The 26,841-nt window shown below is 55.9% G+C and overlaps 1 protein-coding gene across 1 annotated transcript in view; it reads left to right on the top strand.

Moving 5' to 3' along the window:
• The first annotated feature begins 1,670 nt into the window (after window positions 1–1,670).
• Window positions 1,671–26,841, top strand: part of SOX13 (SRY-box transcription factor 13) — a 44,617-nt gene continuing 19,446 nt past the window's right edge. Inside the window, exon 1 of the mRNA XM_032422275.1 lies at window positions 1,671–1,891. The gene's annotated coding sequence lies outside the window, so the exon portion shown is untranslated. The remainder of the gene's footprint in view (window positions 1,892–26,841) is intronic.

The raw sequence follows: 26,841 nt of genomic DNA, 5'->3' as shown, positions 1-26,841 counted from the left end.
GTGTGGGGGTGGGGGTGGGGGAGGGCTTCTGGAGCCCACCCAGTAGATGGGGCACCTGACCCAGATTGGACTGTCAAGACATGCTTCTGGGGCACCTGGGTGGCTCAGTCGTTAAGCGTCTGCCTTCGGCTCAGGTCATGATCCCAGGGTCCTGGGATCGAGCCCCACATCGGGCTCCCTGCTCAGCGGGGAGCCTGCTTCTCCCTCTCCGACTTCCCCTGCTTGTGTTCCCTCTCTTGCTGTGTCTCTCTCTGTCAAATAAATAAATAAAATCTTAAAAAAAAAAAAAAAAGACATGCTTCTGGAAGAATTGATATCTGGGCTGAGAACTAAAAGATGAATAAAAAGGGTTGGGTAAGGAAGGCCGTGGGGAGTGATGAAATCCAAGGCCCCCAGAAGGTCCTAGGAGCCTGGCTGGCCATCACCTGCTGAGAAGACAGGCCACCTACACTGTTGGCACCTTATTTGCGTTTCACCATTGCCCCTCCTTTCACCTGCTCTACTTCCTGAGACCCAGTTCAGATAACACCTCCCCCAGGAAGACTCTGATTCCTGTCCTCACACCAGAGTGCCCTTGGTGGTCCCCGAGGCCGCGCCCCCCCCCCCCCCCCCCCCCCCCGCTGGTCTGACCTTGGTACTCTCCCACTTCCCCAGAATGACACGTTCACTCATCTGTCTCCGTCACAAAAGGGGACTCTAGAAAGGGCAGGGCACCCTCTCATTCATCCTGGTGTCCCCAGCACCCTGTTGGGCCAGGCATATTGTAGGCATTTAATAAATACCCCGAATTAAAGGAATCCGTCCCTTTCTCTAGAACCAGCTCAGGAAAACACCAAACACCAGACACCCGAGAGAGTGCCAAATGCCAGGCTTGGAGAGAGTGGTCTGAGGCATTGGGAAGCAGTCTGGCTGCAGGTGGGTTGAGGCTCCTCAGGGAGATTCTGAAATAGGGTCTGAAACACTAAATCCTGGCTGTCTGGAGGGTTAGGAGGCCCGGAGTTGGATGGACAACTTCTTGGGTCTTGCTCTAAGGAGCGAAGCCTCTCGGTAGCGACCCTCATACCTGGGCAGTGGGAGTGGGCAGAATCCACCTCTTTCTTCTATCCTCACCCGCCCCCGCCGCTCTCCCCTTCCCAACCGAGGTTTCCAGCTGTGGATGCCTGGATGGACCTGGCTGCAGAGAGGAGGAGGAGGGAACTCTCTGTCCCTCCCTCCTTCTCCATCTCCCCACCCTTCCTCCTTCCTCCTCCCCCTGCCCGCTCTCTGTCTCCCTCCCTCTTTCTCCTCTGAGGCGGTGGAGTCGCCTCGCAGCAGCGAGCTGCGAGCGCCCTGCTCCCAGTCCCGGCTTGAACTGAACTGTGCAAGTGGCGGGTCCTGGAACCCCGGCCCAGGAGCGGCGAGCCCAGGTCTGAGCCCGGGGCGCAGCGGCCAGCCGCCGAGGCCCCGGTTCGGGACCGAGCCGAGGCGCGGAGCGGGAGAGCCGGAGAGCCGGGCGGGCGGGCCGGCGCAGCGTCCGGGCGAGTCAGGGAGCAGGACCGCGGAAGGCAGGGAGACGGCCGCAAGCAGAGGGCAGAGGGCAGAGTGCAGAGAGCGGCCTGGCTCGGCGGAGGGCGCCGCCCGGCCGGAACCGAGCTCTCCGCCCGGGACGGCGGCCCGCGCTGGGGCGCGGACCCAGGGTGGCCACGAGTCCGGAGCGACTCCCCGGCCCCCGGCGGGGGGCGTGCCTCCTCCCAGCCCAGCCGCCCCAGCCCTGCGCGCCGGTCAGCCGCGTCGCCGGGGCATGTGAGCGGGAAGCCCGGGCTGCCAGCCGCGAGGACCCGTTCGGAGGAGGAGCCGGAGCCGGAGCAGGAGCGCCGAGCCCCGAGCCCCGAGCCCGGCGCCCGGCTGAGTAGTAAGTGCGCCCCCTCGGCTCCCGCAGCACGCCGCTGCGCCCCCTCCCCGGCCCTGCGAAGTTTGACACTCGCGCCCCCGCGTTTCTGGGCACACGCCGGCTCTCATCTCTGCGACTTTTCATCCTTTGCAAAGTTTTAGGAGAAGGAACGGACCCCCACCTACCCACCCCCCAACAAGGCCGGCCCGCGGCGGCTCCTCGCGGGCTGACCCAGGTCCTTGTGCAGAGGGGTGGCAGCCCGGTAAGGCCGTGGGGGTGGGGGGCGCTGTGTGTGTCTGTGTGCGCACCACGCTAGCCGGCCTTGGGGTGCTCCCACCCCCCCCCCGCCCCCGCCCTCGCCGACCGGCCGGGGCACGAGGGCTTTCTCATCAGTCTGTCTAGGCGCCCAGTTCAAGGATTTCCCAAAGGGAAGCTGGGGCGACCTGTGCGCGCCCCGCGTGGGGGCTCGGGTGCCGGCGCCCAGACGCAGATCGACCCCCTCCCGGGTTGGTGCGGTGCGGGGGGGGCGGCCACGCAGTCCTTCCCACCCTGCCAGGTTCGCACCCCAGCGGACCCGCCGGGCGCTGCATCCTGTTTGTTTTCTGCTCCGGCTGCTCCTGTTTCACCCCCTCCCACCTCCCACCTCCCACCCTAGCCTCCTCCTTACCACCCCCCACCTCCCGCCTTTGCAGTCGGAGGTGAATCTCTGCATCCCGATTTCGCTGCTAAGCAAATCTTGCCTGGGGGTAGGGAGGCGGGGAGGTGGGGAGGGGGCCGGTCGCTCTGTTCCCAGCGGCTCGCCATTGTTTTCCCACCCCGCGCGTTCCGTACGTAAACACACACACACACACACACACACACACACACACACGTGTGCGCGCCGGCTGCTGTGACACGCGCGCGCGCGCGCACACACACACACATACACACACACGTGTGTATGTGTGTGTGTGCGCGCGTCGGCTGCTGCGAGTCCCCAGACGCGCAGGGATCGCTCGCGGGATTTTCCCAGCTGCCCGCCCGGCCTTCCAGGCTGCAGGGGCTCCATTACTTATCTGGGGCTGGGGAAGGCGACAGCCGTGGGGGCTGCCGGAGAGTCCCGGGCGGGGCCCCGAGCCGGGCCTGGGCGGGAAGTGAATTTTGAACTTCAGCCCTGGACCTTTCCGGGAGGACCCCGAGCGCACGAGCGGCGGCTCCCGCCCTGGAGGGCCGACGGCAGCTGCGAGGACTCCAGCGGCGCTCTTGGCAGCCGCCTCCGTGACGGGGGCTCGGAGGAAGCCGAGGAGTTTTCCTGGGAAGTTCGCTGTGACTCTGTGGGAATTTCCGGGCAGGGCGCCTCGGCGCTGGCTCTGGCGAAGGGGTCTGGCCAAAGCCAGAGGAGATGCTGCTGCTTTGGGCGGAGTTTCGAGATCCGCGTTTCCATCGTGCTCCCTTAGGAAGTAGTGCTCCACAGGCTGGGGTTCAGCACATTTTGGTTCTAATTCCCCTCCTATGGGCAGCGTCAGCTCGGGCGAGTCCCTTAGCTTTTCCAGATTTTTCCCTTACGCAGAATGGGCAGAATTATGCGCACATCTTTGAAACTGGCATGGAATGATCAGTTAAGGGATAATGGTTTGGAAGGCGTGAACTCCAGAAGGGTAGGGACCCCCCCTCCCCCCCCGGTGGGACCATTGAAAGCCACGTACGTATAGCTTAGTGGTTAAGAGCCAGGGCTCCGAAGTTAGATCCTAGATCCTGCCACTGGCGACATGATCTTGAGCAATTCAGCCTTATTGCTCTGTGCCTCAGTTTGCTCATCTGCAGCTCACAGAACTGTGCCTGGCACATAGTAAGTGCTGGAGAAATGTTAGCTGTTACTGCCATTATTAACTGACCTTGAAGAGAGCCCAGAAGGGTACTTTGGGATTGTGCTCCTTTAATCAGTTATAACAATTGTCCACTTCTGGGAAGGAAGAAACCTCACACTTCTTCCCACCCTTTCCTGATTCTGGCTCCTCAGATTCTCCCTACTCCTTGTCTAGTTCCATCTTGTGAAGTCTTTCATTAACCGCCCCCCCCCCATGCTGCCCCCCATTATTTCACAGTTTTTTGAAAGGCACTTTATTCCCTCCTTTCCCTCATTCTTAAAAATCAATCTTGGCCCACCTGCCAGTCTTCTCTCAGTGGAAATCAGGCCCCAGGAAGGAAGCTGTCTCCACTAGGGTGTCCCCGGAGTATCCTGGCTTGGGCTGCTGGCTCGGGATTGGATGCGCATTTGTGTCTCTGGGGCTGGGTGAATTTCTGGAGAGAGGAGCCCAGGTGTCTGGGGCCCTTGCGGGGGAGGGGTGGATGGGGGAGGGGGCGTCAAGTGGGAAGGGCTGAGGCTGTTCCTGGGGGAGCTCTGCTCCCTGGGCAGCATCTGTGTTACCTGCTTCTGAGGCGCACTCAGGAACCCAGAATAGCCCAGCTGCCTGGGTAGACCGGAAGCAAAGTTTCACCTTCAACTTTCCACTTGCAGTTAAGAGTATTTTCTAGGAAATCGGGTTTGTCATAAGCTCCTTGTCTGATTCCGGACTCTGCAAATGCACAGCGCCAGTAAGGGGTGAGCTGGGAGACAGGAGGGAAGAGCAGGTGGATACTGCCTTGGACAATGGGCTCCCCTTTCCTTTCTCTGATTCTCTAGCCCCCACCCCGGGCATGGGGGAGGGCGGCCAGGAGGTTGGTGCTTGGTGCTTGGAAATCCTGCTGGGGGGCTGTTTTCAGTGATGAGAACCACCATCGCAGTCCCACTCCCCCCATTCATGCCTTAAACAAAAATACGTTGGAACGCTTATTATGTGTCAGGCCCTGTGCTAGGCAATGTGGCTTTAGGGGTGAACAAGACAGGTAGTCTGCCTGCCCTCGAAAGAAGTAACCAAGACAACATTAGACCCCATGTGATGTGGCAGAAATACAGCATGGTGATGTGACACAGAATGTGCACATGGAGGCAGGCAGGGGTGGTGGGAGACTGGAGGCCAGTTGAAGCCTCCCCCCCCCCCCGGGGGGGGGGGGAGGATGAGAAGGAGCCCGCTGCACAAAGACGAAGAAAGGATTCCAGGCGGAGGGAATGAAAAATCCCCGAGGCCAGATCGGGTTTGTGCAGAGCAGTGTGCTGGAGGAAATCAGAGGGGGGAGGACCACAGCCTGGTCACACAGGGCCTGCTAGGACTGGTTAGGAGCTTGGATTTTATGGCAAGTGTGATGGGAAGCCATTGGAGAGTTTTAAGGAGGGGAGTGACATGATCTGATGGATGATTTTAAAAGATGATTTAGTATATAAGAAACAGGTAATCAGAGTCGCCCCAGGGGAGGGAAACGGTGGCTGAGGGATGGGTTGGGATGGAGGAAAGATGGTGTTTTCACTCTGGACCCTTTTGTCCTGCCCGAATGAAGTGCCTTGTGCATCTCTGAACTATGCCAAAGAAATCAAACCCCAAAAAGTGTAGGTAAAGAAAGAGTAGCTTCTAATTTGGAAAACATATATTAATAAAAAGGGTAAAACCCTATATGAAGCTCTATGGTATATACTAATTTTGTACAGATAATCGTACGTATGTGCATGCCCACCCTGCACGCATACATGAAGAGAAGACTAAGGCTGCCTGGAAGTGTTTACAGAGCTAATTCCAGATGCTGGACAACGGGTGATTTTTATTTCCTTCTTCTGTTGATTCTTCAGTCTTCTACAATGGTCATGAATGACTTTAACAAGTGGGAAAAAATGTGAAAAAGAGAGGTGACTTTGGTGGCTAATAGAGGGTAGTTTGAAGGGGGAGCAAGAACGGAAGAGGCTAGCCAGGAGGCCCATTGGATTCAGAATGGAGGTAGGGTGGGCTGACGGGAGATTGTTCTGGAAATGGAGCCAGCGGTTGTCACTAACCACTCTTTGCTCTTGTCTAGAGATGGCATTCTATCCCCACCTCAGATTTTGTGATCAGCAGTGTTGGGGGTCAGTACTGGTGAAGGGCGATTTCCAATGCTGCCTTGGCTTTGAAATCTTGGGTCCAGGACCACATCTTGGGGTCCAGCTTCATCCATACCCCCTCTTTCCTTAGTGGGGAGGGCCCCAGCCTGAACATGTTGCTACTCTGATAATTAGCAGATTCGGGACAACATGATGTATCCGGTAAGAGCTGGGAGAGATGTTCACCACTTAACAGTTCTGAGCCTCTGTTTTTCCATCTGTGAAATGGGACAATAACAGCAACAGTACTTAACCTCTTACAGCTCGGGAGGCTCACATCCGATTAAATCCGAAGTGGTGCTCCATGAATGGTGTGGGTCTGGGTGTGCTGGTTGCCAGACAAGTGTTAGCTTGAGAGGCCCGCTCCTGCAGAGGATCTATGTTCCTGCCCTTGAGGAGCTGACACTTTTCACGGGTTTACTCCTCTCGGGCTGCTTTGAGATTGGCCTTATCGGATAGCTCCCAGTAGGTCACCAGGAAGCCTCTGGAAAAAGTGGAACTCAAATGCCGCTGGGCCTGCGTGCCCCTCCCCCAGCCACAGTCAGAGGTGAAGGGGAGCCTTTGAAAAGGACTGCTGGGAAGGCCCAGCCAGGCCCACAGCAAATCGTGCTTTGAATGGGAATTATTTTTGTGCTCAGTGTTTGCTTAAGAGGGCTCGCTCCTGTCCAAACTCGCTGCAGTCCTCACCCTTTGCTAGTCTCCTTTCTGGAACCTGGCTATGTAGGGACCCAGGACCCATGGAAGATGGCTTTCACCTCTCCTGTCATCTCCCTGTCTCCCTGCTCCCAAGCAGGAGGGCACACCCTGGATGGGGTCTTTGCTTAGCTCACCTCCATTTTGGTTGCCTCTTCCTTGGGGTCCTCCTTCCAGCTCCTTGGGAAGCTTTGCTTAGGAAGTCTGTTGCAGGCTGGCTCGGCAGGGCCGACTTCAACCTCTGCTTGCTTCTCTGGTCAGGTGGGACTCTGTTCCTTTACAAAATTCAAATACTCTCTGAGCAGCAGTGACATGCTGGCTTCCTCCTAAGAACGGGTGGAGCGGGATAGGGTGTCCAGTTGGGCCTGCCAGAGACCCCCGAGGCCATTCCTGCTCAAGCCTCATGGTGGTGAAGGCTCCTGGGACTCCCCTAGGAAAAGGTTTTCGTCTGCCCTGCGTGGCCCACAGCATAGAACCTGGCAGTTACCGCCTGCTACTCCAGGAGCCCCTGCTTTATTTAGGAAGATCCTCTGCTCCTGTGACCTGCCTCATTTGGGAGGAGCCAGGGGCCCTGTGGCCCTGGCCTTGCCCAGCCCTGTCCCCCCACTGGGTGCTGTCAGGAAGGAGCTGGATGGACCCAGACATGGGACAATGACAGTGGTCAGACCTCCAAGAGGCTGAGAGGTGAGGAGGAAGTGCCGGGGGTTTCCCCACCTCCTCCCAAGGTCATCGGCAGGCAAATCCAAGGCCTGGGTGTGGCCTAGGATGTGTGCTCTGTGTGTGTGCACGCGTGTGTGTGTGTGCGCATGCACGTGTGTGTGTGTGTGGGGGGGCCTGGCATCTCAGCACCCAGCGCACACAGGGATGAGCTGGGGGAGCAAGCAGCCGGGGCTGAGATGTGTGTCTGGAGGTTGAGGTGTCCTGGAGTGTGTTTTGAGGGGAGAGGTGTGTTTGGGGTGGTAGAGGAAGAAGTGGGAACAATAGCTCCAGCTTCCCCCTTTTTTCCTAAATAGCATCCTCTACCCAGCCCTTTCAGTCACTCTGAGAAGCCTGATGCACGCCATCAAACCTCGATTCAGTTCCCTAGACACACACGTATCAGACTCGCCCCACCACAGTACCTTAGCATCTAAATGGCCTTGGCCTGAAGCCCCATAAGCATCCCTGGGCATTGTGGCCAGGTTGGGAGTGGGGAGAGGTTTAGTGTTATCCCCACATTGTCCCCTGTATCTTCTGGGAACATATCCAAGGGAGGGTTTCGGTGTTTTGGTTTGAGGAGAGGAGAATGGGAAGGGGCCACAGACTGGACCGGAATCCTCAGGCTCCCTTCCCCCCCTGGTGGTTTAGGTCTGATCCCTGCCAGGCCTGGAGCTCCCTGGGGGATCCGCCCCAGAGGAGGCCAGACTGTTCTCCTCCCCTCGGCCTTACCTCCCCCAGTCCCCGCCCCCTGCTTGACTCAGAATGGAATGTGCAGCCTGTGGAACTGGATGGGGTGAGAACTAGTTCCCAGAGGGCCTTGGTCCAGGCCTTCTCCCTTCCCCCCACAAAGGGAGTGGGGCACCTCGGGGCCAGGTCCTGCTTCTTGGCACTCTAGACCTGCTCCGCTGCCCGTTCAGGGGGTCCAGGTCCTGCCATTTGAAGGAGCAGCTGGGGGGGGCGGGATTTCCTTGGAAGTCCAAGATGGGGGGGGGCATTTAGAGGCCAGTGGGTAGCAGGCCAGACAGACCCACCCCCACCCTAGACCGACATCCTTTGTTGACTTCTTTTTTTTAAAAATTATGGCTCATATTTCTATTATTTCTGTGTTTCTGTAGTTCCCCCAAAGTAGTACCACAATGTGCATTACTTTTGTAAGCAGAACGGAAAGGATTTAAAATATATCTAGAACTGATATGCAGAGCAACAGAAAAGTCAGTGTTTCTCTGGCAGACAGAGAGGAGTGGGGACCCACGCTAGAATATTCTGCAGAAAGAGGGGTCCCTGGCAGGAGGGGTAGTAGTGGGAGTATGAGAAGAATCCTGTAAGGCTGGACTGGTGCCCTTTCAGGCTGACAGCGGAGTGGGCCCGTGCGCCCTGGCCCATGCCCTCCTGTTCGCCCTGGCACCTGGCAGGAGGCAGCAAAGGAAGTAAATCCTGCCTTGAGCTGCCCTCACCCTGACGCCAAAGAGTTAACTCTTGCCTGGCCACACAGGCTATACAAGGCAGGCCCTCCGAGGCAGGCCCTGTGCACTCCTCAGAATGGAGGGAGAGGAGTTTTCTGCCGGTGGGGTGTGAAGCTCTTGAAGCCGCCCCCAGCCTATTGAAGGAGCTGAAGTCATTCCTTTATCCCTGTGAGGCTTTGGTTCCAGGCCTGTCCCTGGAGGGGTGGGTCCGGTGGGAAAGGAAGGGCAGGGAGGGGCGAATCAAAGGTTAATGAGGAGGGGCTGGAAGGAGGCCTGGGTGCAGGTAGAGCGGGCTGTCAGAGGCAGGTGGGGTGAGGGGAGTGGAGAATGAATAGGGAGGTATTGAAAGCAGAGGGAGTGGCCCCTCCAGCCCCTGCCCTTCTTCTGGATGGCCCGGCTCCCCTTTCCCTGGCTGGTTGGCAAGGGCCTGCTGTGCTTACGTGCGTGTATGTGTGTGTACATGCGTGCGTGTGTGTGCGTGCGTGTGTGTGGGCGTGCGCTTCTGCATGAGCAGCCAGGCGGGCGGTGCTGTGTTCTAGAGAACTTGGTCAGCCCCTCTGGCCTCTGGGAGACCAGGCAGTGCCTCTGAGAGCCCCAGGGATACTGGGGACATGAGACCAACGTCAAGAAGGAAAGGAGAGAGTGGACTGGAAGGCCCAGGGGAGCCAGAGGGAGGCCCTCCTCTCTCTCCTCCATGACCTCCAATTCTCCAGAGCCTCAGGTGCCGACAAGATTGGGGTTTCAGTTCCATTCTACCTGGGGAAGGGCAGGGCTGTGGGTAGTGACCCTCCTTCCCTCCTGTAGCTCTGTCATCGGGAGCATGGATCTGCAGCCATACCCTCTCACCAGGAGTGGATGATGTTGGGGAGTCTAGCCAGGGTGAGGGGCTGGAGAAAGCCAAGTGTGTAGGGAAAGAGTGGTGGAGTCATGGGGTCCCCTAGCTGAGGCTGGTGGGGCAGGGAGAGGGAGGCCTCTCCTCTTACTTGTGGTGATGGGCTCAGCCTTCACTCAACAGGTCCCCTAGCCAGGAAACAGGTCAAAGAACAGAGGAAGGGGATCTGTGTCACCTTGTGCCTGGAGTAGAGTTGGGTAGCAGGAGAACTTTCTCTTTGGTCTGTGAGGAAGTCAAGGGATGAACTTGATTGCCATCTAAGTTGTGATAAGTATACAAGTCTGGATGAATGGGGCTCTTAGTGTTGTGCAGTGCACAGTCTGCACAGCTGTACATGGTGACCCTGTTGGAACTGGCTCAGAACACAGGGACCTATGGTTTCTGTAATGTAAGTTCCCTTCTCTCTACCAGCTCTGCCTGGCCTGAGGTCCATTCTCCTCAACATGACATCCCAAATTTGGAAATGATTGGGCTATTTGTTACCCCTTTCTGGGCATCGATTGACTTGGAGTTTGGGGAAACAGAATTGAGGGGAGGGCCTGTCTGTGAGCGTGGGTGTGTGGTTGGCAGTTTAGTGAGGGTCTGTGGAGCTGGACTGCTACCACCCGAGTCCTGTTGGGACAGTTGGCCACGGGCAGGAGTGAGGGACCTCCTGATGGATTTAGGAGCTCCGGAAGGGAAAGGGCAGAACAGACTGCCGGGTGTGGGGGATGCATATGGGGAGGAGGCAAGGGAGTTCCTGCCCGGCCTGACAGCAGCCTCTCCTTGCTGGCCTCTGACCCACAGGGTCTTCCTTGCACCCTTGCCCTCCTCTCTGCCCCTTTCATGCTCAAAACTCACCCATCCCTGTCCTTCAAGATCCTGTTCTTTGATCTCTGAGATCACTGGCAAAGCGGATCTACCAATCTAAGTTCATGTGCTGGTGGGTCATTCCCGAAGCCTTTTAACCAGCCACAGGGCCTTGTTCATCCAGGAGGTGACTGTCAGAGTGGGAGCTTGGGGTGGAGGTCGAGTGGGTGTTCGGGCCTGCGGGGGCCTGCTCCATTCCGGCGGCCACGCAGCCCCTCAGCGGATCCCCGTCCCTGCTACGCTGGGACTGAGAACAGCACAGCCCCTGACACGGCAGTGAGGAAGGTGAAGGGAAGTAAGTCATCAGTTCGACACTGACGGAAGTGGAGGTGGGGAGGTGCAGGGTGTACTGCTTTGGGAGGACTGAGGAGGGCACCGCAACCAGAGTTGGGCAATCAGGGAGGGCTCCCTGTAAGAGGAGACCTAAAGACCTGGAGGGTGAGGAGGAGATCGCTCCGCAAGACCAAGTCAGAGAGAAGAGACGATTGTAAGGACAGATCCCTTCACGTCTCCCTGGGGCCCTCCCTGGGTCTCCAAGGGCATGTCAGATGGTCCTGCCCCTCACCGAGGACCGAGGAAGCCTCAGGACTTTGGAGGCAGGGGGAGCGGTAGGCGCTTGAAGACAGGGTGGCTAGGGGCTCCTGGCACCCAGAGGCTTTGCCCGGCTCTGAGTCGTGTTTGCCAGCCTGGAGGTGCACGGACACGCGGGGGGGCGGTGCGGGGGCTGCCTGGGGTGTGGTGCTGCAGGGTCATGCGGGACTCGGCACACTGTGCTGTGTGGCCCAAGCGGCCCCGGGGTTGGAGGCCCAAGCCTCTCCCAGGCAGCTGGGGCCGGGAGGGGCGCAGGGTTGCAAGGACCAACTGCAAATTAGCCGGGCTGGTGTCAAATGCCTTTGCTGCTTCTCCCCTCCTCTCCCGTTCCTCCCTGCCCTCCCGAAAATCAACAACTGTGTCAACAGCAGGGGTTGTGCTTGGCCCGCGGCCCGCGGGGCTGCCAGGCCCGGGCAGGTGCTAGCAGGGGCTGCTGGAGCCCCACGCTGGGAGCGGGCCGGGCCTGGCTGCCAGGCCTGTAGGATAAACAAGGCCGCACACAGACTGGCCAGGAGGGAGAACAGGTGTCTCAGGAGCTCTGCAGACACAAAGGGCCTCTTGTCTCCTCCTCTGTAGCCCGGGGAACAGCCCCCCACCCCCCCACTTGGCTCTCAGGCCCAGCCAGAGACCAGTGGCCAGGTCAGCCAGGGGGTGCTGGCATGGAGGGAAGGGCAGGTGCTGACCCCCAGACCCCCCCCCCCCCCCCCACAACTTGGTGCTTGTTTTTCTGCTTGAGGCGGAGTAAAACCAGTCCATAGGAGGCTCTAGCCCCGTAGGCAGGAGACCTGCCTCTGAACAGATCCCCTGGCCAGGAGGCCTCTGTGGGTCTCAGTTTCCCACTGGAAAGACAGCAAGACGCCGCACCCCTGCTGGGGCACTCAAGGAAGAAATGGATGGGAAATTGGAAAAGCACCTGGAGGTGTTTGGAAGAAAGAAGCGCTGAATGTCAGGAGTGATGGAAGGTGGGACCAGAAGTAGGGAGACCTGGACCAAAGAATTTGGTGGGTGGGTGCCTGGGCGGCTCAGTTGGTTGGGCGTCCGACTCTTGATTTCGGCTCAGCACATGATTTCAGGGTTGTAGGATCGAGCCCCACGCCCAGCGAGGAGCCTGGTTGGGATTCTGTCTCTTCCCTCTGCCCCTCCCTTCCCACTCTGCATGCTCCAGCTCTCTCTCTCTCTTAGAAAAAAGAATTCCAGGTGGGATTTGGGGCTGGAGGTGGGTGGGGTGAGACAACACCCTCCTCCCTCCATACCTTTCTAGGAAACAAACTTTACTGAGCACCCACCATGTGGCAGGCACTGCACTGGGGACGGGGAGGCAAGGAAGAGTAATACAGGACCAGCATGGGCAGGCAGGCCCTGGAGCCAGACTGCCTATGTGGTCTAGTGACTTAGCCTGTCTGAGGCCCAGTTTCCCGATCTGTAACGTGGGGGTGGTAAGAGTCGCTGCCTCACGGGGCTGTGTGATTGTCAGGTGTGTGAAGAGCTGCCTGGTGTGCTATCTGTGGTCTTGCGAGGGTTGATTAGAGAAGGCTGTTAATTGTCCCTGTTCTGGGGCTCAAATCTAGCCAGAGCCTGAGGAATACACGGGTAAACAAAAAATTGGAGTCCAGTCAAGTACCAGGGACCAGGGATGTCCAAAGACTCTGGCATTCCCTGGAGGAGCAATCAACTCTTCTAGGATTACTAGAGAGCGATTTTTAGAGAAAGGGCAATATCGGGTAGGGCTTTGAGGGAAGTATAGGAGTTTTCTGGTCAAGAATGTAGAAAGGGCCTTCTAGCCAGAGAGCCCAGTGGTGTGAAAGTGCACGTTTGTGCCTGCATTACAGGTGTGTGAGGATGGCGGCTGGGGGGGTGGCCTGGGCCAGGCAGAGAAGGGCCTGCATGGCAGGCGAAGGAGTGCAGGCTCATCCCTAGCTTGCAGAAGGGTCAGGTGCCAATTCTGGCCATCACTTTGTTTCCTTCTTCCTCCTCTTCCCCACACCAATACATCATGAATAACTTCAGTCTCGCTCTAGAACATTCTTCAATTTAAAAGCAGGATAGTTCAGTGAAAATACCATGGAGTTGTACAGTCAGAAAGTTCTAGAATTGAAGCTTTTGGATTTTGAGTCTCGATATTGGGCTGTTTGTCTAATTTCTTGGAGCTGCATTTTTCTTATCTGTAAAATGGGGTAATGGTGTCTCCCCTGTGGCAACCTATTGAGAGGATTCTAGAAAAAGGTGTGTCACGTGCTGATGCCCAGCAATTGCGCAGTGAAGGGAACTGTTAGGATTATTCTCTATCTTGTCCAGGTCATAAGCCTTGCTGGACTTCGGTTTCTGTATCTGTCATGTGGAAATAGCAGTCTGTCATCTTCCTTCCATGATTGTCAAGTTGGACACGGGCCAGGCTGCCCCTTTCCTGGGCAGATCAGTCAGGCCGGGAGGCCCAGGACCCATGGTAGCCTTCCTGGGGCCCCATCCAAGCCTGCCGGGCCGAAGGGGGGACCCGGCCGTACAGGGGCTGTGGCTCCCTGTGGATCAGGCAGTGGGGTCCCTGTCCTGCCTTTCCGACGGGGACAAGCCCTCCAGGGGCCTGCTCACCTCTTCCTCTGCTTTGCTGGTGTTTGAGGTTTGAGGGTCGTCGCGCAGCTGGGGCCAAGGCCCTCCCTGGTCCAGCCCTTGTGCCCTCAGGCCTGTCACTTCATCTCTTGGAAACTCAACTTTTCCCATCTGCAGCTTGGGAAGGACTGTGTTGACCCCTCCTGGGGGAAAGCGAGGAAGAGTCAGATGAGGACAGTGACGGCCACCCGGGTAATGTTTGTTGCAGTTTCAGAATCCAGATGTGGAGTCAGACGCTTGGTCACAGCCCAGCATCTGCGCTCTGCGTCTCTTTGCCGGTGGCTCACCTTCGGGTGCCTGAGAAGCCTTGTGAATTGGGGAGGGCAGAGAGTATCTGACCCCCCATTTTGTGGATGAGGAATCTGAGCTTTAGGGACGGGGACTCATCCAAGTGGTAGGGCGTCCCAGTCCCACGCTGGCTGTGGGTCTGCAGGGACGAGGCTGGCCCGTGTGGCATGTCTGAGCCCGTGCAGACTCAAGTGGAAACCCACTCTGGGATCTTGCTGCGGAGCCCCCTGGCCTCCTGCCACTGGTTTTGAGGAATGGGTGATGGGAAGGGCTGGGGCATCGATGAATGTCTGGAGCCCGTGGGGTCTCCTGACAGTCACAGGGAGCCCGTCCCGAGACCAGATCTGGAAGGATGTCCAGCTTGGCAGAGGCTACCATTCTCCACCTCTCCTCCCTCACCTGCCACCTGGGGCTGTGCCCAGTGAGGGCATTGCCCACCCCCCCATCGTCTCTCCTCCTCATCCTCTGCACTCGTGTTACTCAGATGAGGAGAGGCTGGGAGAGAAGGTGGTGCAGAGGGAAGTGCTGGGAGACAGGATTGGGGACAAAGGTCTGGGATGCCCTGGCGAGGTGGCCCGGTAGCCTGGAGACTGCCTGAGTCAGAGCAGAGGGTGGGGGGGCAGAAAGAGCGGCAGACGTGTGGGTCTATCCAAGGACCATGTACATATTTACGTGCAATTTGCATATAACCTCTACCCTGAACACAATTTTATAATCTCTCCCTGGGAACATTCAGATTTGTCTTTTATTATCGTTCTTTCCAAAGATGGCAGCTTCTGGCTTTTGCTCTTGTCTTTGCCTCCCCACTCCTGTCCCATTTACCCCCAGACGGCTCTCCACAGGGCAGGTGATTGGGAACAGAGTCAGCCTCCATAGTCTGGCTATGGGTCCTCCCTGGGAGCAGCCTCAACACCACTGCTCTTTAGCGCCACCCAGACCCCTACTGCTCCCCAGCGGCCACCCCTCAGTTGTGAGTGGGGTTTGGGGCACCTTCCTGCCTGGTGCACAGTGCTTGGCACTTAGCAGGTGCTCAGCTAATCTGAGGATAAAGTGAGGTTAGAGACAAGAGGGGACGTTGGGAAACGAAGACATTCGCAGAACAGGCTCCTTTAGGCCTGGCTTTTGTGCCCGTGAAGGGCGAGGCTGGTGGGGAGGCTGATCCCCTGGGGGTCCCGGGGAAGGGGGGAATTGGTTTCCCACTCGGTGGCCAAAGGAGGCATTTCTTTCCTCTTCTGGGCCTTGCAGGAAAGTGTTGAGGGTGAGGGGAGCAGAAAGGAAGGGCCAGGCCTTCTATTATTTTGTTTTTCAGATTGAGAATCTGTTATTAGCAATTTATGACACCCAGGTCTCCAGCCAAGCACATTCTGTTCTCCACGGTTGGGGGAAGACTCTTAAGGGCCACGTCGCGAGGCCAGACAGGAAAGAGGAGCAGGTCAACAATTTATGGTTGCTGTGTGGCGTCCTGGCCTGTGCTAGGGGATAGCTTTAGCGTGGGGCCAACTTGAGCCCAGGCCTGCGTGGGGAGAAGCCCTTCCAGACGGCATAGCGTCCCCGCGGGAGCCCAAATGGCTCTTGTAAGCTGGGCGAATGGGCCCCCCTCCCACTCGCATGCTCACTGGGCCTTGGGCTCCAGATTTCTTTCTGTGAAGTGGGGTCATGGCTGGGACGCTCGGAACAGAGCCACCGCCGAGTTTCTCAAGAGAGGAGGTCTGAGAGGACCCCGGAAGGCGGGGAGCGGGCACGATGACCTGTGGAAAGTGGTGCACAAGCAAAACAACCCACCCTTTCTGCGAAAGTGCTGAGCTGATGGAATTGAGCCTGGTGGCCACGAGATCGAGCCGCAGATAGAGCTCTGTGGGTGCCCGGGCTTTGTGCCGCGGGGGGTCCCGGAAGCCGATGTGGAGGGCAGGGCAGCACCTGTGGCGCCTTCTCCCCCAGGCTGGCCTCCACGCCCCCCGGGGCTCATCACTGGTCCCCATTCCTGGAAGCAAGTCCCCTTGCTCCGCGCATGCACGTAAGCTGGTCCCATTCTTCCGCTGACATCCCCTCATTCTCCCCCCAGCTGTTGGCCTCTGATGAGAACGGAGCAGCAGTATCCATGCTTCAGAGGGTCAGCGTCCTCCGGGGGGTCCCTGGTGCCGAAGGGCAGGGACGGACGGGGGTGCCCCCTCCTCTGGCCTCTGCCTCACGGCTGGGAGGGGCCCAGGCTGCTTTGGGGAGAGCGAACCACTCGAGCGAGTTCCTTGCCTCCCAGCCAGGTGCTCGCTTGGTGCCACTGGATGGTTGTTGAAGGGCAGATTTGCTGGAAGGAGAGAAGCTTCTGTGGGACTCTGGAAAGAGCCAGGGCCGAGACTGTGTGCGCTGGGCAGTGAGAGAATGGGCCTGGTTTCCAGCTGTGAGATTTGGACGGTTATCTTATTATCTTCCTCACACAGCTGACGGCCAGGCCGCTCATTCCCGAGACGGGTGACTTGTCCTCTGTTCTCTGACTTGATATCCTCCTCCCCAGCTAGCTCCAGGCTCTTTCCAGGGTTCCCGAAAGGATGAGCTGCAAGATTGGATTTTGCGCGGGGAAGTTCAGTAAGTGTGTCTGGAGCACATACTCTGGGCCCAGCACCCGACGTGGGGTTCATTGGCACCCCTGTGTCCTGCTAGGGCGACTCTTCACCGGGCACCTCTGTGCCAGGGGCTGTAAGGAGCGACGGTGGCCGGCCGAGCTACCCGCCCTGAGCCTTACGGCGTGGCAAAGGGGGTGCATCAGCTTAGATCGCAGTTAGGCAAGGACCGCCAAGGCCAGAGCCGGTCAGGGAGCTAGGACTTGGTTGACAATGAGGAACCAGAGAATGGGTTTCAGAGAACTTTCAGAATGGCTAGCTCATTCATTCAGACTGAAACTTCTCTCTCATTGTTCTGTGAAACATTCCAACACAACCCTGTTCTTTTGCTTTCCATTCAAAGACATTTTTGCTGCCTCAAATCATGCTGAACCATCTGGTGATCGAGACAACTTTGCATCTCCCTGCCAGGGCTAGTGGGCTCCCAGGGTGTGGGGCTGAGGCTGGCGGCCCTGGGGGAGCGAGGGGGGAGGAGTATTGCTTTTCTTTGTCTGCCCAGACCCATGCTGCCGCCCTCAGCTTTGGTCCTGCCAGGTCCCAAGTCAGTAAGTGTGGCCAGCGTTCCTGGGAAAGCCAGCATGTGCCATTTCTTGACAAATGGGCAAATTTACATTGTTCAGGATTGAAAATTATCTTTTTTAAAGATTGTATTTATTTGGGAGAGAGAGAGGAGTACAAGCAGGGGGAGGGGGAGAAGCAGGCTCCCTGCCGAGCAGGGAACCCAACTTGCGGCTGGGATCGGTCCCAGGACCCCAGGATCACGACCTGAGCCGAAGGAAGACGCTTAACCGACTGAGCCACCCAGGCGCCCCAGGATTAAGAATTATTAATCTCTAGAGGTCTTTTTAAAAGGCAACGGTCTGGTCTGATACATTTTTGAACAAATGTGCTCCTCAGGGGATGGATAAGCATTACCAAGCCCTCCCAGGTGAAGGGATTGGGTGAGGTGTGGAGAGAGGAGGCCAGACCCTGCCCACAGGGAAGCTGAAATCTGTCCGGGGAGGTGAGGCAGGGAATCCTAGGAAACAGAGTGGCACTGTGGGAATAACACGTTTCAGCCGAGTTGGCCAGAGCGCCAGGACACGGAGCCATTTCTGCCTCCACAGCCTCGAGTCGGAAGGCTGTGAGGTGGAGTCAGATAGACCCAGGTTTGAGCGCTGGCCCTGCTTCTGAGCTGTGTGATTTCCGGCAAATACTAGAACTTTCTCAGAGCCGAGTTTTCTCACCTACAAAGCAGGAAGAGATTAAATACCTACTTCACAAGGTTAAAAGGATTCAATCAAGTGATGTACCTATTATAGGCCATCGTACAGGGTCATGAGTGTAGAAGGCTCCAGTAAGTGGGAGCTGGTAGGTGGCCATTGTGGTGGTGCTTTGGGGGCTCATGCTAGGGTGGGAGAGGTGCGGCTGTCCTGGCCTGCCTGGATGTGCGGACGGCCCTCCCTTGGGTCTTGAGCATGGCCTGTGGGATCTGGGAAAGGGGGAGAAGCCCCTCTCCACAGTGTGGTGGGGATGGATTGTTGGCCCCGACACCTCCCTCAGCCTTCCACGGTTTTCCTTCTTCACAAGAGACACGCAGATGCACTTGCTGTGCAGCCCTGGCCAGGTTGCTTTGCCTCTCTGTGCTTCAGCTTCCGCCACTGTGACCGGCTGCTCACCACCATGCCCGCGTGTTGGAAGGCTTCAGTTGAAAGGATTGACGAGGTGTGAAGTGTTAGAGCCGCGGGCATCTTACCCCCGTGTTTGCTGCTCTTATTGTTGCTGTGGTTATTCTGTTACTCGCGGGACCCATTCACTCCGCTGGCCCAGGTGTTCCAGAAGTTTGGAGCAGGGGTGGGGCGTGGACCCCCCATGCTGGTGCAGAGAAGCAGCCCAGGAAGGGGAATGAGCGGTGTGTCACGCACTAGCGGAGGTGGGGCCTTGCCCGGTGTAGCAGAAATGACCGCCCTGCTCAGAGCCAACTGCTCTTCGTCCTCGGCCCGGTGTCGTCCCTTAAACTGGTCACTGAGGGGGGACACTTCTGCCCCAAGTAGGATGTATTTTTGTCGAGCCTATGAAATTCACATGTAGTTGGGATGGCCCCGGGCTGTGAAACCAGCGCGGTCACAAACCCCAGCTGCTGGTGAGTTGTAATGAGTCATAGTAATAAACAACCGGCTACCAACCTTTGGGCTCTGGGCGGCTCAGGAGCTGACTGCAAGGACCTGGCCGGAGGTGAAGGCTGTCCTCCCGCCACCCAGCCCTCCTGCTGGAGAGGGTTAATTGGGCTTGGCGGGCCTGTAGGCAGCGGCCTCTTTTCCAGGTTCCTTGGGCTCTGGTTTTGGACGTGGAGTCAGGCGGATCTTAAATAGGATTCTGCCGCTTCCCCTTCGCTTCAGCTGCCTCATCTATAAAATGGGTCTTGTGACCGCTGAAAATACCTGTGAAGTGCTGAGCTTGTTGCGATCACTCTGTGATTATCTTTCTGCTGATTTGGGCTGCAGCCGGCAAGTGGAAACCAGGGCCTTAGTGGCTCTTGTATTTCCAGGGCATCAAAGACCTTGGAGCCCTCCCCCACTTAAAATTTTATCTCTGGGAGAAGAAGTAATAATTCACTCCATGTGCAAATGGAAGAATTGAGACCTTGGGAAGGTGGGTGGTGTGTCCGGGCCCCACAGTGAATCAAAAGCCTCCAGATCCCTTTCCCTTGTACGGGGTTTTATAAACCATCCAGGTATATGAAGCGTTTTGACAGTTTTAGAAAGTCACTGTGCTGAGGACCCTCGCAATCTGGTGTGTGTATTTTGACTCCCAATTTACAGATAGGAAAACTGAGGCTTAGAGAATTAGGACTTGCCCAGGATTGCATCCTGAATTTGCATCAGAGCTAGGGCTCCAGCTCAAGACCCTCGGCCTCCAAATCCAGTTCCGTTTCCACTGTGCACTCAGAACTCTCACCTGGGCCTGTCTGGACCCCCTCTGCAATGATGCTTCCCTCCATAAAGTAGATCTGTTAGGGTGGGTAGTCATGAGCCGGGAAGGAGAGGGTTAAATTCTTCCTAAGCACCAGAGCTGGTTTTGAGCTGGGCGCCTCCAGTGACCCCATCATTGACCCCCACCTCCTGGGTCAGGGCAGCAGGCTGTGGGGGAGGGGAAACAGTGGCTCTGATGGTCCAGTGGGGGCTGAGGGAGGGCCTGGGGGGGCAAGGGCAGGGAGGGGAAGCTCATCTCTCTTCCTCCTTGGACAAAGATGCCGGGTGGCCTTTTGGTTTCCATAGGAAGTCCCCAAGGGTCCCTTGGGGTGGGCTGTCAGTCAGCGTGGCCACAGAGCACAGGCAGCTTTTGGAGACACTGGGATCCTGGGATGTATTCTTGATTAAGTGGGAACTGGGATATTTTTACCAAGAAAGGCACCAGTAATAGAAAATGGAAATAGCAAATCAATCTTAGGGCTGGATGGGACTTTGGTCCCAGTCTGTCCCTCATCCAGGAGGAAAGGATGACACGGGTGGCCCTCAAGCCAGCATCTGGAATAAGGGGATGAGTCCTTGCTCATTTCCCTCCTCTCCCAGCTCTGTCTGTCCCGTCTGTCCTGTCCGTCTCCCAGTCCCCTGCCTTTGTTAGCTCAGACTTTCTGGCATATATAGAGCTTCTATTTGGACCCCTGTCGCCGCTGTGTCCTCTCCACATGGATGCTGAGAGAGGGCCTGAGCAGTAGGATGAGTCGCCCCGGTGCGGACCACAAGTCGGGGCAGATCTGTTCGGGAAACCACGTGTCCAGCCCAGTGCTGTCCTTGAAACTGCCACCCTAAGAAGGACACTGGAGGAAAGGATTTCCAGGAAGGCCAAGGACCCGACTTTAAGGGAACCTAATCTCTTCCCCTCTCCCCCTCTTCCTGCCCCCAGATCCCTTTCCCTCCCTGCTGAGGGGTCCTCCATACACCTGTCTCTGCCTGGCAGGTGGAAGCCTTTGATTGTTCCTGGAGGCGAGGGAGGCATGGAGGGGAAGGCCTTCTAGCTGGTGGGGCAGGTCTGGCACTGTCTGGCTCTGGCCTTTTCTAGACACTTCAATTAGTGATGTTAATTATGGCTTTGTGAGCATGGGGTTCTCCAAAGGCAGCCTGTCTCTAGCCCGCCGCTCCCCCGACGCCCGTTCTGACATTAGTCCCCAGTCTGTGAGGCTGTGCTTATTGCTCTTGCCTCTGCCCATCTGCAAGATTAAAGGTGCCGGGAAAGTGTAAATTATTAGCAGCTTCATCTCGTCTTTTTTTTGTGTGTGTGTGGTGAAAGATGCAATAACAAAATTTATCATTTTAACCATTTCTAATTGTATGGTTCAGGGGCAGGAAGTGCATTCACGGTATACATCCCACCGTCCCTCTCCGGAATTTTGCATCATCCCGAACTGCAATTCTGTCGCCATTAAACAACAGCTCGCCCTTCCCCCTCTCCCTGCCCCTGGTACCGTCTATTCTACTTTCTGTGTCTATGAATTTAACTTTCCAAGTGCCTCCTATAAGCAGAATCAGATATTAGTCCTTTTGTGTCCGGCTTATTTCCCTTAGCATCATGTTTTCCAGGTTCGTCCACATTGTACCATGTGTCAGAATTTGCTTCCTTTTAAGGCTGATAACAGTCTGACATATATATATACATATATGTAAAATATATATTCTATCCACACACACACCACACTTGATCCATTCATCCTTCCATAGACATTTGGGTTATTTCCACCTTTGGGCTGTTGTGAATAATGCTTATGAGCGTGGGTGTCCAGTATTCCTTCAAGACCCTGCTTTCAAATCTTTTGGGTATATTCCAAAAGTGGAATAGCTGGGTGATACAGTTATTGTATGTTTAATTCTGGGCAGAACTGCCATATTGTTTTCCACGGCAGTCACACCGTGTTACATCCCGGCCAGCAACTGTCCACATCCTTGCATCCTCCATCTTAAAAAAAAAAAAAAAAAAAATTGGGGCGCCTGGGTGGCTCAGTTGGTTAAGCATCTGCCTTCAGCTCAGGTCGTGATCCCGGGGTCCTGGGATCAAGTCCCGCATCGGCCTCCCTGCTCAGCGGGAGTCTGCTTCTCCCTCTGCTGCTCCCTCTGCTCGTGCTTTCTCTCTCTCTCTCTGTCAAATAAATAAATAAAATCTTAAAAAAAAATAAATTAAAAAATTAAAAAATTCCATCATAGTGGGTGTGAAGTGGTATCTCATTGTAGTTCTCCCATCTTTTTAAGGGGAAGTCAAAGCCCTGAGAAATACTGAGACAGGCCCTCTCTGTAGTAGAAGCAGTCAGACCCTGGGCCCAAGCTTCCGGGCCCCCCTCTTGGTCTCCACCCTCCATCTTGTACTTCCTTTGCTACTCTGTCCCCAGCCCATGAAGAGGAGGCAGGTGAGGTCCTTCTGCTGCCTTGCTCTGTCCGCTGATTGTCAGGGTGCTTTCCTTCCCATCTGTCGCAGGAACGGAATGGCTGTGACCCACCGGAGGTGTCTGGAAGGTGCCTGACCTTGAGGGTGAAGAGAAGGTTTCAGTAATACGAAATTTCTTAAGAGTTGGACCATTTCAACCCTGTGCACTGGGTGCAGAGATCACGGTGCTGTCATTAGAAGGGAAGGTGTACAAACATTACAATTGATCTTATAAAGCGTTTCCAATAATTTCTGATTTTTAGGAACATGAAAACTCCCTCGGATAGACTGTTAAGGGGGCGGGGAATAGTATAAAACTTGCTTATGAGCTCAATAGTGGAAGAGAAAACTATGCATAGAAAAAAGATTTGATAGAAATCTGCCAAATTCTGATCAGTGGCCACCTCCAGATTGACGGGAAATGGTGGCTTTCACATTTCTCTGTGTTATCCTAAATTTTGCAGATTTCCTACAATGAGCACACATTCCTTTTACATTCAGGGGAAAAAATGATAAGAAAATAAGAATGAGTGCAACCATTCATTAGGCCTATGTGTTGGCAAGGGACTTCGGAGCACACGGTTCTGCTCGATGCCGTGAAGTCAGACTTGAATGGGAAGTGAAGGGAGCAGGTGTGGAGGCATGGGGGTAGGTGGCCTGGAGAGGTGGCCGGCAAACAAAGAAGTGGTGGCTACAAGGGAGCTCAGGGGCTGGAGCAGCCCCATGCCTTCCTGAGTGCTGCCCCTTGTTTCCTTGGAAGATACCTGGTAGGACACTGGCTTTGAATCATTTTATGTCTGTAAGTGGTGTGGGGAGGCTGCATTGAGCAGCGCCCCCCCCCCCCCACCCCGTGCTTTGACCTGGTCTCCTGATGCAACTGGCAGGAGGGAGAGAGGCCTGCAAACCCGTGAAACCAGGGCTTCATCAGCCCCAAGTTTGCCTTTGACTTATCTCATATCAGCTGAACTAGAACTTGCCTGGGTCCCTTGACCTCCATCATGGGAACAGCAGAAGTTGGGGGTGGAGGACAGGCAATTCTGGCTCTCATCAGGAGATGACTTTCCGTGGTTCTTGAATCCTCAGGCCCGCAGCAGAGAAAACAGTAATTGCTTGGGCAGTTGCTTAAACCTCCTTAAGCCTCTGTCCCCTCATCAGTAAAACAAGATTATAATAGTAACTATTTCACGGGATTGTTGAAAATTAAAAGGGCTCATCCCCAAAGATGACACTTGGCATGTTGTCTGCTCGCTTCCTATTGTCTGATTGAGAGCTGGGTTCTGACACTGGACTGCTGGGCTCAGATCACCTCCGTCCCTCAGCTTCTCCATCTGTAAAATGGGTGTGCCCCAGATGGTTACTGTGAAGACTAAATAAATTAATGTAAGTGAAGGTGTCTCCAGCATCCAGCAGTGCTTGGCACATAGCGGAGGCTCAGTAAATGTTAGCTGTGATCCGAGGGGGTCTTTAGCAGATCTGCACCAGCATGTCAGCCAGTTGGTGGTGGCTGGCATCTGCCAACTCATCTGATTGTCCCAGGAGTCCCATCTAATGGGTCAATGCCCATCACTTGTCAGGTATTTTGAATATCCCCCTTATTATTTTATTGTTAGCACTGTGAGCTCCAGACGTCAGGATCCTTACCAGAATCCTACCTCCTCCCATCCCTTTGCCAGATACGACTCTTCGGTTGAGGTGGTCCGGCTTCCATTTCCAAAGGGTGCTGGTGCTGCCAGGTGGGGTCCCGGGCAGACTGGGGTGCAGGCTACCGTGTGGGGATCGCTTGATGAGCATTTTGGATGAAATCAGAGACTCACTATCATACCCCTCTCCTCCCCTTGCTTCCCTGCCTTTTTGAAAAGGAGCCAAAGCCAAGAAAGAACAACCACCCATAAATAAAGGGGACCACGAAAATAACAAAAAGAAAGAAGAAATCTTGCTTTTGTGGCAGGCTTGGCTGCCGATGGGGTAGATAATGGGAGAGGAAACACGGCCTTTGCAGAGAAAAAGAACGGAACACTTTGTTCGCTTGCAGAATGAATGCTGCTTGAGCAGGAGCTGCTGAATTGGGGTTTCCGATGAGTGAGCTTGTCTTGGGGGGGATGGTGGTGATTAGGTTTACCCCAGGTGCAGGTGGCCACCCACCCTAAGCCTGGGGTGGGGGAAGGGGAGGCAGTGGGGGAAGCAGCAGACCTGAGCCAGTGCAAAAAGGTGAGGCCGGTGTGTCCAGGTCCGGCCCGTGGGCCCCCCTCCCCCACTACCGCAGTGCTGCGGGCACCTTGTTTCTCCACTTTCTGCTCAAGCTGGGGAGCTAGATGCTTGAGCTGCTCTGGAAGCCCCCAGACCTTCTCTCAAGGTGTATCTACTGTGGAGCCTTGGGGGGGAGGCACATCCCAGGGAGGAGAGGATGAGGCCGAAGTGGATTTGCTGATTATTTGCAAGCCGGCCTTCTGGGTACAAGGCTATCTTCCTGTCAACACTGCCTGGTTGGTGGCCTTCTAGGTGACCGGCATTTGTGGAATCCTCTTTCTTGTGCGAACTACCCATCTTGATCACGGACCCATTTTTCTGCCCCTGCAGTGAGTGGCTGAGGCAGGAAGAGGGAAAAGAATCAGATATCTTTCCTGAGCCCCCCGGGATCTCAGGAGGCGATGTGCAGGTGCCCACTTGGAGAGGGGGCTGTGGGCTTATGGATGTGTGGAGGCTGATATTTGAAATGACTTTTTTTTTTTTTTTTTTTTTTTTTAAAGATTTTTTATTTATTTATTTGAGAGAGAGAATGAGAGAGAGCAAGCACATGAGAGGGGGGAGGGTCAGAGGGAGAAGCAGACTCCCCGCCGAGCAGGGAGCCCGACGTGGGACTCGATCCCGGGACTCCAGGATCATGACCTGAGCCGAAGGCAGTCGCTTAACCAACTGAGCCACCCAGGCACCCCTGAAATGACTTTTAAGAAGGGTGCTTGATATCTATATTGGTTTGGGCTGAGCACTCTGCCTGGCGGAGGTTCCCTGGAGGCTCATTCATTCATTCATTCAACTGCAACAAGATGAAGTACCCATCTGCTTGGTGCTAGGCATCCTGCTGAGTATTTCATATACACTACTTATTTTTGTTTAAGATTTTATTTTTTAAGGCATCTCTACACCCGACATGGGGCTCGAACTCATGACCCCAAGATCAAGAGTTGCATGCTGTTCCAACTGAGCTAGCCGGGGGCCGCTCCTATACATTACTTATTAATTCTCCAGCAACCATGAGAGTTGGGTCTTGTTGGCCCCCTTGACAGGTGAAGAATCTGAGCTGTAAAGAGGTTAAGTCTCAGGCATCCACTGGGCTCCTCCGTGGAGCAGTGGGAGCCGGGTGCATCTGCTTCTCACCCTCCAGCTGCAGATTCTGATGAGTGGTTTGGCTCGGCTTCCTGTATCGCCTCCTTACTCCTTGCCAGCACTCTATGGGCTGTATATTACTAGTCCGTTTGTAGGTAAGCAAAGTAGACGACTTCGAGAGTGGAGTGATTGGCCTGATTTGGCCACTTGTGAGAGGGATGCTTGGGTTTGAACCGACTATATGAGGCTCCTGAGCCTCCATGTCACCCTATACCATGAGAACTCTGTCCACGTGGCTTAGCCTTGACACCAAGCAAGAGCCGAGAGCTGCCCAGTCCACCCCGGCCCCAGTCGGGGGCATTCCTGGCCCAAATGAGACTTCATCTAGCCTGGTGGGAGAAGCCGGTTGTGTTCAGGCCGGTCCCACTTGCCCCTGTCCCCTCCTGGGGTTGGCTGGGGACTGCAGGGGTTCGTAGGAACAACACTTCACCCGCTTGGGCCCTGGAGGAAATGAGGGAGCTCCTCAGGGCTGCAGAGCTGCTGTGTCGTCGGCTGGGGAAGGGCAGGCACGGTGGCATGGACAGATAAACAGTGGCGCTGGGGACGTGGGGTTGCCTTGGCACATTCGGGACGCTTTCAGCCTGTCCACACTGCCTGGGGCCTTGGTGCCTGACGCAGGGTGGGCACCGGCCGGCGGAGATTCCAGGGTAGCCGGGGACGGCCCAGGCAGGGTGCTGAGACAGGGCCAGAGGGAGGGAGACCTACAGGGAGCAGATGGAGAAGGAGGAGGGTGACACGCCTCACTGTCCTTTCGGGTTGTGGGTCTTCTGCGTGTTTGGCCACGCAGGGGTGGGGGAGGCTTCCCCAAGGGCGATGGGGAGCGTTCAGGGAGCAAACTCTTTTTTTTTTTTAAGATTTTATTTACTTATTTATTTGACAGAGACACAGCGAGAGAGGGAACACAAGCAGGGGGAGTGGGAGAGGGAGAGGCAGGCTTCCCGCTGAGCAGGGAGCCCGATGCGGGGCTCGATCCCAGGACCCTGGGATCATGACCTGAGCCGAAGGCAGACAGCCGCTTAACGACTGAGCCACCCAGGCGCCTTTTTTTTTTTTTTGCTTTTTACAAACATCACACTGGGTCCTCTGAATAATTCTACAAGACAGTTATTATTTGTTCCAGTTTGGAGATGGAGAAACGGAAACCTCCCTGTGGTCCCACAGCTAGCAGCTAGTAGTATGCGATGGAGCCAGGCTTCAAACACAGGTCTGGGGGGCCACAGAAACCATTTTCTTTTGGCTGTGCCAAGCAGCACACTTCCCAGCAATGCCGGAGGGGCACCCCCGCCCTCCTTTCTCCCAGAGAGCTGGGGGCCCGAGAGCCTGGGACCTGCCAGGCCGGCCGGGGAGGGAGGCAGCGTGGGGAGGGGGGCCCCTCCTTCCTGCTTTAGGCCTCTCCCTCCCGCCTTCGCTGAGCTTCTGTTCTGTGCCAGGTTCTCTGAGTATCTGCAAGCTTCTAATCAAAGCAGGTATTGGGATCTCCATTTACACACGAAGAAACGAAGTTATTGAGAGGT

The sequence above is a fragment of the Phoca vitulina genome, unplaced genomic scaffold (genome assembly GCF_004348235.1).
Source record: "Phoca vitulina isolate PV1807 unplaced genomic scaffold, GSC_HSeal_1.0 scaffold26, whole genome shotgun sequence".
Taxonomy (NCBI): Eukaryota; Metazoa; Chordata; class Mammalia; order Carnivora; family Phocidae; genus Phoca; species Phoca vitulina.
This window is presented reverse-complemented; position numbering and strand designations above follow the sequence as displayed.